This window comes from Callospermophilus lateralis, unplaced genomic scaffold, assembly GCF_048772815.1.
Source record: "Callospermophilus lateralis isolate mCalLat2 unplaced genomic scaffold, mCalLat2.hap1 Scaffold_297, whole genome shotgun sequence".
Classification (NCBI taxonomy): Eukaryota; Metazoa; Chordata; class Mammalia; order Rodentia; family Sciuridae; genus Callospermophilus; species Callospermophilus lateralis.
Genome location: NW_027513621.1, coordinates 931022 through 941252, shown reverse-complemented (window position 1 = coordinate 941252; position 10231 = coordinate 931022).

Here is a 10231-nt window from a genome sequence, read left to right as displayed (position 1 = left end):
AAGGGGGTGTCTAGCTTAGGAGTGCTTATTTTTCCAGCCAGTGGCCAAGTAGAATAGAGCAACACAAAAAAATAAGTTTATCTACAATGAACTCTTTTATAGGGACTCTGTTGCTGAAAGTTCTAAAGTCAGCCATGATGAGGACTTCTGGAGAAGGTCATTTAAGACTTTTCTATGTGCCTGGTACTGAGGGGAAGACGAGGACGGAGGGGGGTGAGATCAACTCCGTGGATCTGAGAATGAGGAAAAAGAGATATAAAAGAATAATGGGAAAAGGGGTTTGGGATTTTCCGAGCTACAAAAACTTGAGCAGTTGAACAGGTAGAGCAGAGGGGAAGACGGGAGTGAGAATCCCAAAATCTTGTGAGGGACTTTAAATTCTTAGTAACCTGTTTTCAGTGATGACAAAGCAACTTTAAAGGCCATTTTAATTACATCTTGGATAGGCGTCTGAGGGCACACCTCAGCTGGTTTGAGCTTCGGGTTAGCTTTTGTAAGAGGACCTGGTGGGTCCCAGTGTGGGCACTGACAGGAGAAGAGATTTGTGAGTGGCTGGAAAGGTACCTCAGTACCTACTACCTCAGCAAAGGGGCAATGGTCTGAGAACCGGTGGAGGTTTGGGTTTTTGATCTAGTAATTGGAGGGGAGAAATCAGTTTGCTGATATGGGAGTGACAGCAGAGAGTCTGGAGCAGAAGGCTGAGGGTGAGGATCTACTGGAGAAGCATAGTACAGGATGTGAGCAAAGGAGAGAAAAGGCCTCCACATAGGGGAATTTCCTTCTACCCTTTTGTGCACTTGCCGAAGTTGAAAGGGTCATGCAGAATTTGAGAATCTAGAGACCCCTCTGGGGGCCATTGGTTTGGTTGTCTAGTTGGTAATATGGCCAATGCTGTGTACTGAATTTGATGAGGCATTTGGGTTCCACCAGGCATCCCCTGTATGCTCAAATCCCCATTATTCACAGAAGAAGTCGGCTTTTCTCCCACACAGTCGTGGATTTTGTGGCTTTGATAGTCCGCCAGGCAAACCTAGTAATCTAGGCTAGCCAACCTACATCTGGTTCGCAAACATCCATAATGTTTGTTTCCATTATCTATGGTACAGAAGGGATTTAATGGAATGTTACTGGGATCCTCTTTATCAGGGATATCCTAATAGGAAAGACATATAGCCAGCTGACAAATTTCTGGGTGGAGAGATGGCCACCAGTTCCTTAAGGAGCTGTATGTGAGATAGACCATACTTCTTGACTAGTAGGATTTGTGATCAGCCATCGCTGCTGAACAGGCTGATGAGGGTTAGGACTACTGGTGGCCAAGGGGAGAGTCTATAGCCTTATCCACATGGCTAATACGCAATTTGAAAGGGATACCAGTCTTTTCAAGTTTCCAGCCAGAGTCTGGACAGGGCGCAGGCTTGAGATGAGAATTAGGATCCAGGAAGTGATTCCATCTACCTTTACCACTGTAGGTGTTGTTAGTAGCACCTGGAATGGTCCAGTCCAGTGGGGTTCCAGGGATGATACCTGATGTCGTCTTACATAGATGAAGTCTCTTACTTGATTTCAGTGTGGAGTCCCCTCATCCCCAGGTTGGTAGGCAGTGGCCAGCTGTTTTCACAGGCATCACTGAGTTCTTTCAAGAGCTTTAAATCTGTCAAGCAAGGGGGTGTGGAAGGGATCGTTAGGTCTTACAGTTGGGGTTATGTCCCTTACTGGAGGAGGGGCCCCATAGAGAATTTAATAGGAGGTGAGGTTACACAAAGAAACAGAGGGAGTTTTCTTGCATGAAACATTGCATAAGGCAGGAGCATAGTCCAATCTTTTATGCTGGTCTCTAAGCTTTATTTCGTTAAGGTCTCTTTAATGGTTCTATTTATTTTTTTACCTGTCCTGAGCTCTGGCGTCTATAAGCACAAAGTAACTTCCAATTAATCCCCAGGGTCCTGGCTAACCCTGACTTACCTGGGCCATGAACGCCGGTCCATTATCAGACCCTATCACCTTAGGCAGGCCGTATCTTGGAAAAATATCTTTTAGGATCTTCTTGACCGCCATTTGCGCCTTTTTTTTTGGGGGGGAGGGGAAGGCTTCAATCCATTCTGAAAATCTATCTACAAAGACTAGGAGATATTTAATCCACACCTTGCTGGCTTAAATTCAGTAAAGTCCACTTCCCAGAAATGTCCTGGACTGGTTCCTCGTATATGGTTTCCTGCAGGAAGCTTGGAAGTGTAAACATTAACCTATTGACAGACCCGACAGGCTTTTGTTATCCATTTAGTTATTTCCTTTCGCTGTGAGTCGGTTAGTGGAAAACTCTGTTCTTCATCCTTCAGGAATGCCTGCAGTTATTTTGAACCAAGGTGAGTGAATTGGTGTACATTTTTAACCTAGTGTAGGGCTTTCTGAAATTGCAGGCTTGGCTCAGTGAAGTTGAGGAATTCAGTGTCAGTGTCCTTAGATGTTATCTAAAACTTGCTGGTGCTTAGGGGTCCATTGGAATTGGGCATCTCTCTTTAACAGCGGGTATAAAGGAGAAGTTAAGGATGCAAACACAGGAATCCATAACCTGCAAAACACAGCAGTCCCAAGAAACTCTCTGTGTTGCCTGCTGTTAGATGGGGGTGGTATCTGCACAACCGTTTTTTTTCTGGACTCAGTGAGCCATCCTTTACTGCCTCTAAGGGAATAGCCATGGAAGATTACTTCATGCCAGCAAATTTGGGCCTTTTTGGCAGAAGCTCTATACCTGAGTTCAGCAAACACATATAATAGTGCTTGGGTCCCAGACTCACAGTTTTCCTTGGTGTTGGCTGCCAGTAGCAGGTCATCCAGGTATTGAAGCTGGGTATCTTCGGGGTGCGTAGTTCTGAAGTTGTTGAGATCTCTGTGGAGGGCTTTATCAAAGAGAGTGGGGGAGTTTTTGTACCCCTGTGGGAGTCTAGTCCAAGTTAGTTGACCAGACATTCCGGTTTCTGGGTCTACCCACACGCAAGCAAACTGCAACTGACTATCTTTATGCAGAGGCAAGCAAAAGAAAGCATCTTTTAAGTCCAGAACAGTAGACCATTTCCGCTCAGGGTTCAGAGTGATAAGCAGACTTTTCGGACTAGGTACTGTGGGGTGAATGTCCTGCACTCTGTTGTAGATCTTTCTTACGTCTTGAACGGGGGATAGTCCCCAGTTTCTGGCTTTTTTTACTAGTAGCAGGGGAGTGTTCCAGGCTGATTGACATGGCCTTAGGAATCTAAGGCCAGACATTTCTGAATATGGGGCCTTATCACGTCTTTAGCTTTTTTGTTCAGAGGATATTGTTTGACATTGATAGGGGAGGCTGTGGCTTTTAACTCCACTGTTATTGGAGGTTCTTTCATGGCTAGGCCTAACCCAGCAGTTTTTGCCCAGGCATCTGTGTAATCTATTATCCATTTCTGGGGTAGCTTGCCTGTTTGATCAGTCTTGGGGGGTGTGAAGATTTGCGGTTCATCTTCTACTGACATATTTAAAGCCGTGACTATAGGAGTTTCTACTGAAGGATTTAGAAATTTCATTTTGGGGCCTTCGGGGTTAAAACTTGTTTTGGCCTGGAGCTTGGTGAGCAGATCTCTGTCCATCTATGGGGCCAAGCATTTTGGGATTACTAGGAAGGAGTGATGGATTTTTTCTCTCCCCATGTCCAAGGTCCTCTTATTTGTCTATGTCCGATATTTACTGCTGTTATCCCATTGAACTAGAGACCTTTTATTTGATAGAGGGCCCAGTGGGGCCTTAAGGACTGAGTATACTGCCCCTGTATCCACTTCAAAGTTTACTGGGCTCCCCTCCACTTCAAAAGTTACCCTGAGCTCAGGGAAGGGATCTGAGCCCTGACTTTTTTAGTCATCCTCCAGAGTCAGAATGGCTGGCTGGTGTGGCTGTCTCTTTCTAGGGTACTCTTTGGCACAGTGTCCTTTTTCTTTACAGTATTCACATTGATCTGAGTCCCGGGGTGGCCTCTGGCATGGGCCAAGGTATCCCTTCCTGTCTCCCTGTTTCTTAATTTCTGGCCTTTTTATTGCTGTGACCAGGACCTTAGTCAATGCCTTAGTCTGTATTTTGCGTCTCTCATCCTCAATTTGCTCCCTCTCTTTTGCTCTGTTTCTCTCTTATAGTATACTTTCTCGGCTTCTCTGACTAAATCTTTCAAAGTCATATCTTGTAATCCATCTAAGCATTGTAAATTTCTTTTAATATCCAGGGCAGCTTGCCCAATGAAGGCCATCATGAGAGATGCCTTTTGATCCTCTGCCTGAGGATCGAAAGGACTATATCTCCTATATGCCTCCATAATTCTCTCTAGAAACATAGAGGGATATTCATCAGGCCGTTGAATAATCTCTCTTACCTTGGCCAAATATGTTGGTCGTCTAGCGGCCGCGTGGAAACCCACTATTAGGGCCCGGCAATAAATGGACAGATGCTCCCTACCTTCAAAGGTGTTGGGGTCCTAGTTGGGTCAGTTCAAGGGAAAGCCAGCTTTGATAATGTTGAAAAGTTTTGTTGGTCGCCCATCTGGTCCGAGGATATTTTTTTCTAGCTTCCAGGAGTTTCTCTCTCGTTTCTCTGTCATGTAGAGAGTCCCTAGGATTTGTTGGCAGTCAACCCAAGTAGGCAGGTTTGAAAATGCCAGGGAGTTCCTTGAGTTCTTTTAGCCGGGCCAACTTCCTCCAGGGAATGAGGGGCTGTGTGTGCCGCAGGGGAGTCATCTGGAGGGTGCTGGGCTGTCCTAGCTTTCTCCAATTGCAAAGAGGCTGAGTCAGCAGCAGGGGAATCACTTAGAGGTTGTTGGGGGTTTGGGGATGAGGGCAGGTTGTAAGAAGGGGGAGGAGAGTCCAGTAGAGTCTTGAGACTCAGGGAGAACAGAGGGTGGAGGAGGAGGAGCAGAGGGTTTGAGAGATAAAATCGTGGGGGAAGGAATAGGAGCGGGGGCAGGGACAAAGAAAGGCTTCATCCATGGAGGAGGAGATTTGCAGAGGTCCTGCCAAATTAAGATATATGGCGGTTGATCTGGATGGCTATGTGGCCCCGGCTGAAAGACAATATCTCTGACTTTTCGAATTAGTGAGAAGTAGAAACATCCTTCTGGGGGCCATTAAACTCCAAAGGTGTGTCATTCTGAGGCACAGAGAATCTGCCGGGTCCGGCGTTTTACAGAAAAAGAAAGATCCTGGGTCCTTAAGCGCACTTTGGTCCAGTAATCAAGGGTTAGGGACAGAGGCATTGAAGTACTCTGTCCCATAATGAGAGATACACAAACAGTGAAAGCAATGACACACTATATAGACCACAAAAAGACAATAAAGACAGGCAATGGACGTCCAATACTGAGACCAGGACTGAATAGCCGGCAAAACCTGATAGGCTGGCAATACCGAATCCGAAACAAAATGTCACTCAGTCAAGGAGACTTTTGTTCTTTGATTTCCTGAGTCCTCTGGGGTGTCCCCCAGGGACTTGGCCTGTGGCTCTGTGACACGTCTGTCAGCCACCATTGGAGAGAGCTCACGATCATCACCAATAGCCATTTTGCCAAGCCCTAACCTGAAACCTGAAACCAGAAAGAGGCGCCTTACGTACCCTGAGAGGAGCCCTTTGGTTGTCTTTCGTCCGCCACTGCCGGATATCACTGGGGCCTTCAGATGTAAAGGTCGGGTGAGCGTCAGAGGAAGAGACCACCATGAGAATGTCTCATGCAACAGTAAAGGGTTTATTGGAAGTCCAGCATTCTGGGACTCAGAGCTCACCTGAATAGAGCAGAGAGTAATGAGAACAGCTTAAGTAGAGCTTATATGCTTTCCTTGGAGAGGGCAGGGAGGGAAGTTTCTTGATGGGTCAGAGCAAGTGGGCAGTTTGCATGCAAAGGGTTGAGGGAGTTCATTCTGCAGTTTGGCAGTTGGGGATGGCACATTCTGGGAACAAGTTTAGCAAACAGTCCTCAAGATTTCAACAGTGTTTTGTTAAGCATACAGAAAAACAGGAAGTGACAATTACATATTTTCTTAAACTTTCACCAAAACCTAAATGGAAAGTGAGCATGGATTACTAAAACATACATGTCCAGGTTGTGTAATGCTCTAAAATCAATCCTATTGGTGACTACATATTTGTTTCTTCCTAAAATTATATATTCAACTCAACCCTGTTGAAAATGACTAATCCTATCACTCACTTTATACTTTGCCTGATTTCCTAATGTCTCTATTGATATTTGCTTTCCTATATATTTTACCCAGTTCATCATTGTGACTGACTCTTCACATGTGCTGACATTTACATTCACTCTGGATCCGAATGCCTATTGCTAAAGAACTTTTGGTCCACATCCTATACTCACTCTTTTTTCTAAACCTAACGACTATCTTCCTAATGCTACTGACTATCCCTTTTTGACTGGATGATCTCTTCGACAATCAATCATCCAAGGTACAAGGTCCTATTTCATTGTATATCAATTTATCTGAGACATCTGTGCACAACATAATTAAAAGCTAAGTATCTCAATCAACAGTCCAATGCCCTTCTTAGATTCAAATCTTATCTAGATTTCTGTTTTCATACTTATATTTCACCTATATATTCTTGTAAATATCGCAAGTTCCCAATACCATTGTTCATTGCTCAGTATTATTCCTAACCAATATCAAACCTGTTATTACCCTAACTATACACTGTTCCCTCAAACTAACTTTACAGAAGAGCCAGGACAAAGTTTGTCTTACAATACAGTAATGTAGGTTACCTTCCACCTGCTGAGAACATCAAAGATCCATGCAGAAATGATACCCTGGAGAAGTTGCAGGCAGCTATGAAGGACCTAAAAGAGCAAAGGTCATCTTCCATGGCAAACAACCTGGTCAGTATGAAAGGATGTGTCTGAATCAGCCTCTCCTTTCTTAATGTAGAGAAGATTGATCATGCCATGCCTGTGTGGAGAGCTGTTCCCAGGTGCCTATGGATGATATACCATTCTATCTTGTGAAAGTGTCACAGGAAGTCGGGGCAGCCTCTATCTCATGGGACCCTTGGAAGCAACTGTAAGGACAAAATGGTTGCCAAGGCAGTGACCTCCTTCAGTTCCTGAAGGAAGTGACCTCACCTCACTTCCTTGGTGATGGAAATGTCAGAACTTGGGATCCAGGAAGCCAGGCACCCAGAGCCAGTCCCAGTCCCAGTCCAGTGGGCTCACTTGTTTGGATTTGCCAAGGACAGAGTCAGTTTTCCTTGGTACCTACTGATATGAGGATTGTGAAATGACAGAAGAGATCTGAAGAGGGGCCTTTTCTGAGAAAGATGGTATTGGTGATCTAGTCCCAGGTGGCTTTCCACAGAGCACTGGGAATCTCAGGCATGGTATCACATGATTTTATTCTGAAAGACTTGGCAGCCATAGTTGAGTGTCAAAAGATACATTAACCTCACATTGTAGACCTCAATGGGGCTGACTTCATGTGACATTTTGGCCACTCTTTGGGAAGACATGCCTGTGAGAGTTCTCCAGAGCTTTCATTGATATAAGCTTCCTAAATGAATTGAAACCCACAATGCCTCCAACATCATCTTTGAAAATTGGCTAGATAAATACCATGAAATTTTTGAAATTCCAATGACCAGGTGGTACTGAAGAACCTTTGGATGTCCTCTTGCTGATCATGAGTGTACCAGACAGTGCCTGATTTCCTAATATCTCTATTGATATCTGCTTTCCTACATATTTTCCCCAATTCATCATTGTGACTGACACTTCACATATCCTGACATTTACCTTCACTCTCTACCCAAAACCCTATTGCTAAAGAACTTTTGGTCCAAATCCTATACTAACTCTTCTTTCTAAACCTACTATCTTCCTAATCCTACTGACTATCCCTTTTTGACTCGATGTTCTCTTCAACAATCAATCATCCAAGGTATAAGGTCCTCTGCCATGGTATATCAATTTATCTGAGACACATGTGCAGAACATAATTCAAACCCAAGAATCCCACACAAGGGCCCAATGCCCTTCTTGGATTCAAATCTTATCTAGATTTCTGTTTTCATACTTATATTTCACCTATATATTCTTGTAAATATCACAGGTTCCCAATACCACTATTCTTCGGGCAGAGAGATTCCTATCCCAAATCGAACATGTTATTAACCTTAAACATACACTGTTCTCTCAATCTAACTTTACAGAAGAGGAGGGACAGAGTTGGTCTTACAATACAGGAATGTAGGAGATCTTCCACCTGCTGAGAATATCAAAGGTCCATGCAGAAATGATCCCTGGAGAAGATGTAGGCAGCTTTGAAGGACCTGAGAGAGCAAGAGTCATCTTCCATGGCAAACAACCTGGTCAGGGTGAAGGGATGTGTCTGAATCAGCCTCTATCTTCTTAATGTAGAGAATATGGACCAAACCAGGCCTGTGTGGAGAGCTGTTCACAGGTGCCTATGGTTGTTATACCATTGTAACTTGTGAAAGTGTGACAGGATGTAGGGACAGCCTCCATCTCATGGAAACCTTAGAAGTAACTATTAGGATAAAGTGGTTGCCAAGGCAGTGATGTAATTCAGTTCCTGAAGGAAGTGACCTCACCTCACTTCGTTGGTGATGGAACTCTCTGAACTTTGGATCCAGGAAGACAGGCACCCAGAGCCAGTCACAGTCCCAGTCCCAGTGGGCTCACTTGTTTCAATTTACCAAGGACAGAGTCAGCATTTCTTAGTACCTACTGATGTGAGGATGGCCAAATGCCAGGAAAGCTCTGAAGAGGGGCCTTTCCTGAGAAAGCAGGTAGTGGCTCACCCATGGCTTCTGATGACTTCACAGAGTTGGCCAAGGAGACCAGATGTGAGACAGGACAGGCCATTTTGGGGGAATATAGTATGTCCCACCATTCAGAGGACACTCCGGACCTCACAGACCTACTTGGGTAAAGGAGGTGCCTTATGGGTGTGGGTGTGGGTGTGTGTTCGTGGTTTTGTCTCATTTTCTGAGAATAGGTAGGAAAGGCTGTTTGTTTGGATTGGCATGGAAGGTTTCTAGTAAGTCGTTTGACAAGGCGAGTGCTTCTATGTCTGTGTATCCAACTCTGTCCGTGATTTAGACATTAGAAAAGAGAATGCATCGATGGATGTGTCCTGTCTAGTAGAATGCTTCCAATCATTCATCCTGCCCAATTTATGAATGGAATACTGCTTGCCTTATCAAAGAGCAACACATGCTATCTTCCTAAGTTTCTGTTTTCTTCCTGAATTCACGACACTTTCCAGAATAGGCTCATGGTTTGTGTCCAAGATATGTACCACCTAATGCTCTGTGATATGGCCATGTACTGGATAGCTAAAGGGAATGTCGAGCATCTCAGAAAATTTAGATATCAGTTTGACCAGGAAAGTCTCAGTGGAGAAACCCTGCTTTGTTCCCTTGCTTACCTATTGTTCTGTTGCCCTGAATTTCAGGAAGGTCTTTACCTCAGGCCACTCCTTTGTGAAGCCTGAAGAAAACTGTTTTCACATGGAAATGAATGGGTATCACCTGTGGCTCTTTGCTTATTTGCGTTGGAAATGGATGTGTCTGAATCAGCCTCTTGGCCCTGTGTGAGGCTGTTGTTAGATTCTCAGCACCTTATGGATCCCATGTGTTCATCCAAAACCAAAATGGCCAAAAGAGCAGTCATTGTGGCTGAAGTTTCTCACATTCCTCTGTAAGGTTCATGACCTCCATCAAGTGAAAATAGGGATTCTTTGGGTCAAATGAGTTCTTCAAAACCTGCAGAGGCAAGTCCATAGGTGCTTGTGTTTTCTCATGATTTCAATTCACATAAAGAATCTAAACCCCACAGTCAGTAGTCCTCAAATTGGAGAAGCAGAGCAGTATTAACGGCAGGCCTAATTGATCACTCCTGGTTCACAAGAAGGTTTCAGGCCACCTGACTTTAGGCAAATGAGGGGCAAGGGAGCTTATTTTGGACACAGTCTTGGGCTGTGCCCCTCATGGAAACCTCCATCCAGAGGTTATAATGAGTGTATATATGGAAGAAGATGAGGGCCATGTGAAAGTGTTTTGGTTTTAATTGTGGTAAATAGTTTCGCAGTTGGAAAAGATGACTGGCTCCACCTGGGCTTGAACTCTGGTGTGATTCCCCTTAGATACTGAGTTCTGGAACTGAACTCAGAGAAGTATTGCCATGAGTTGTGTTGGG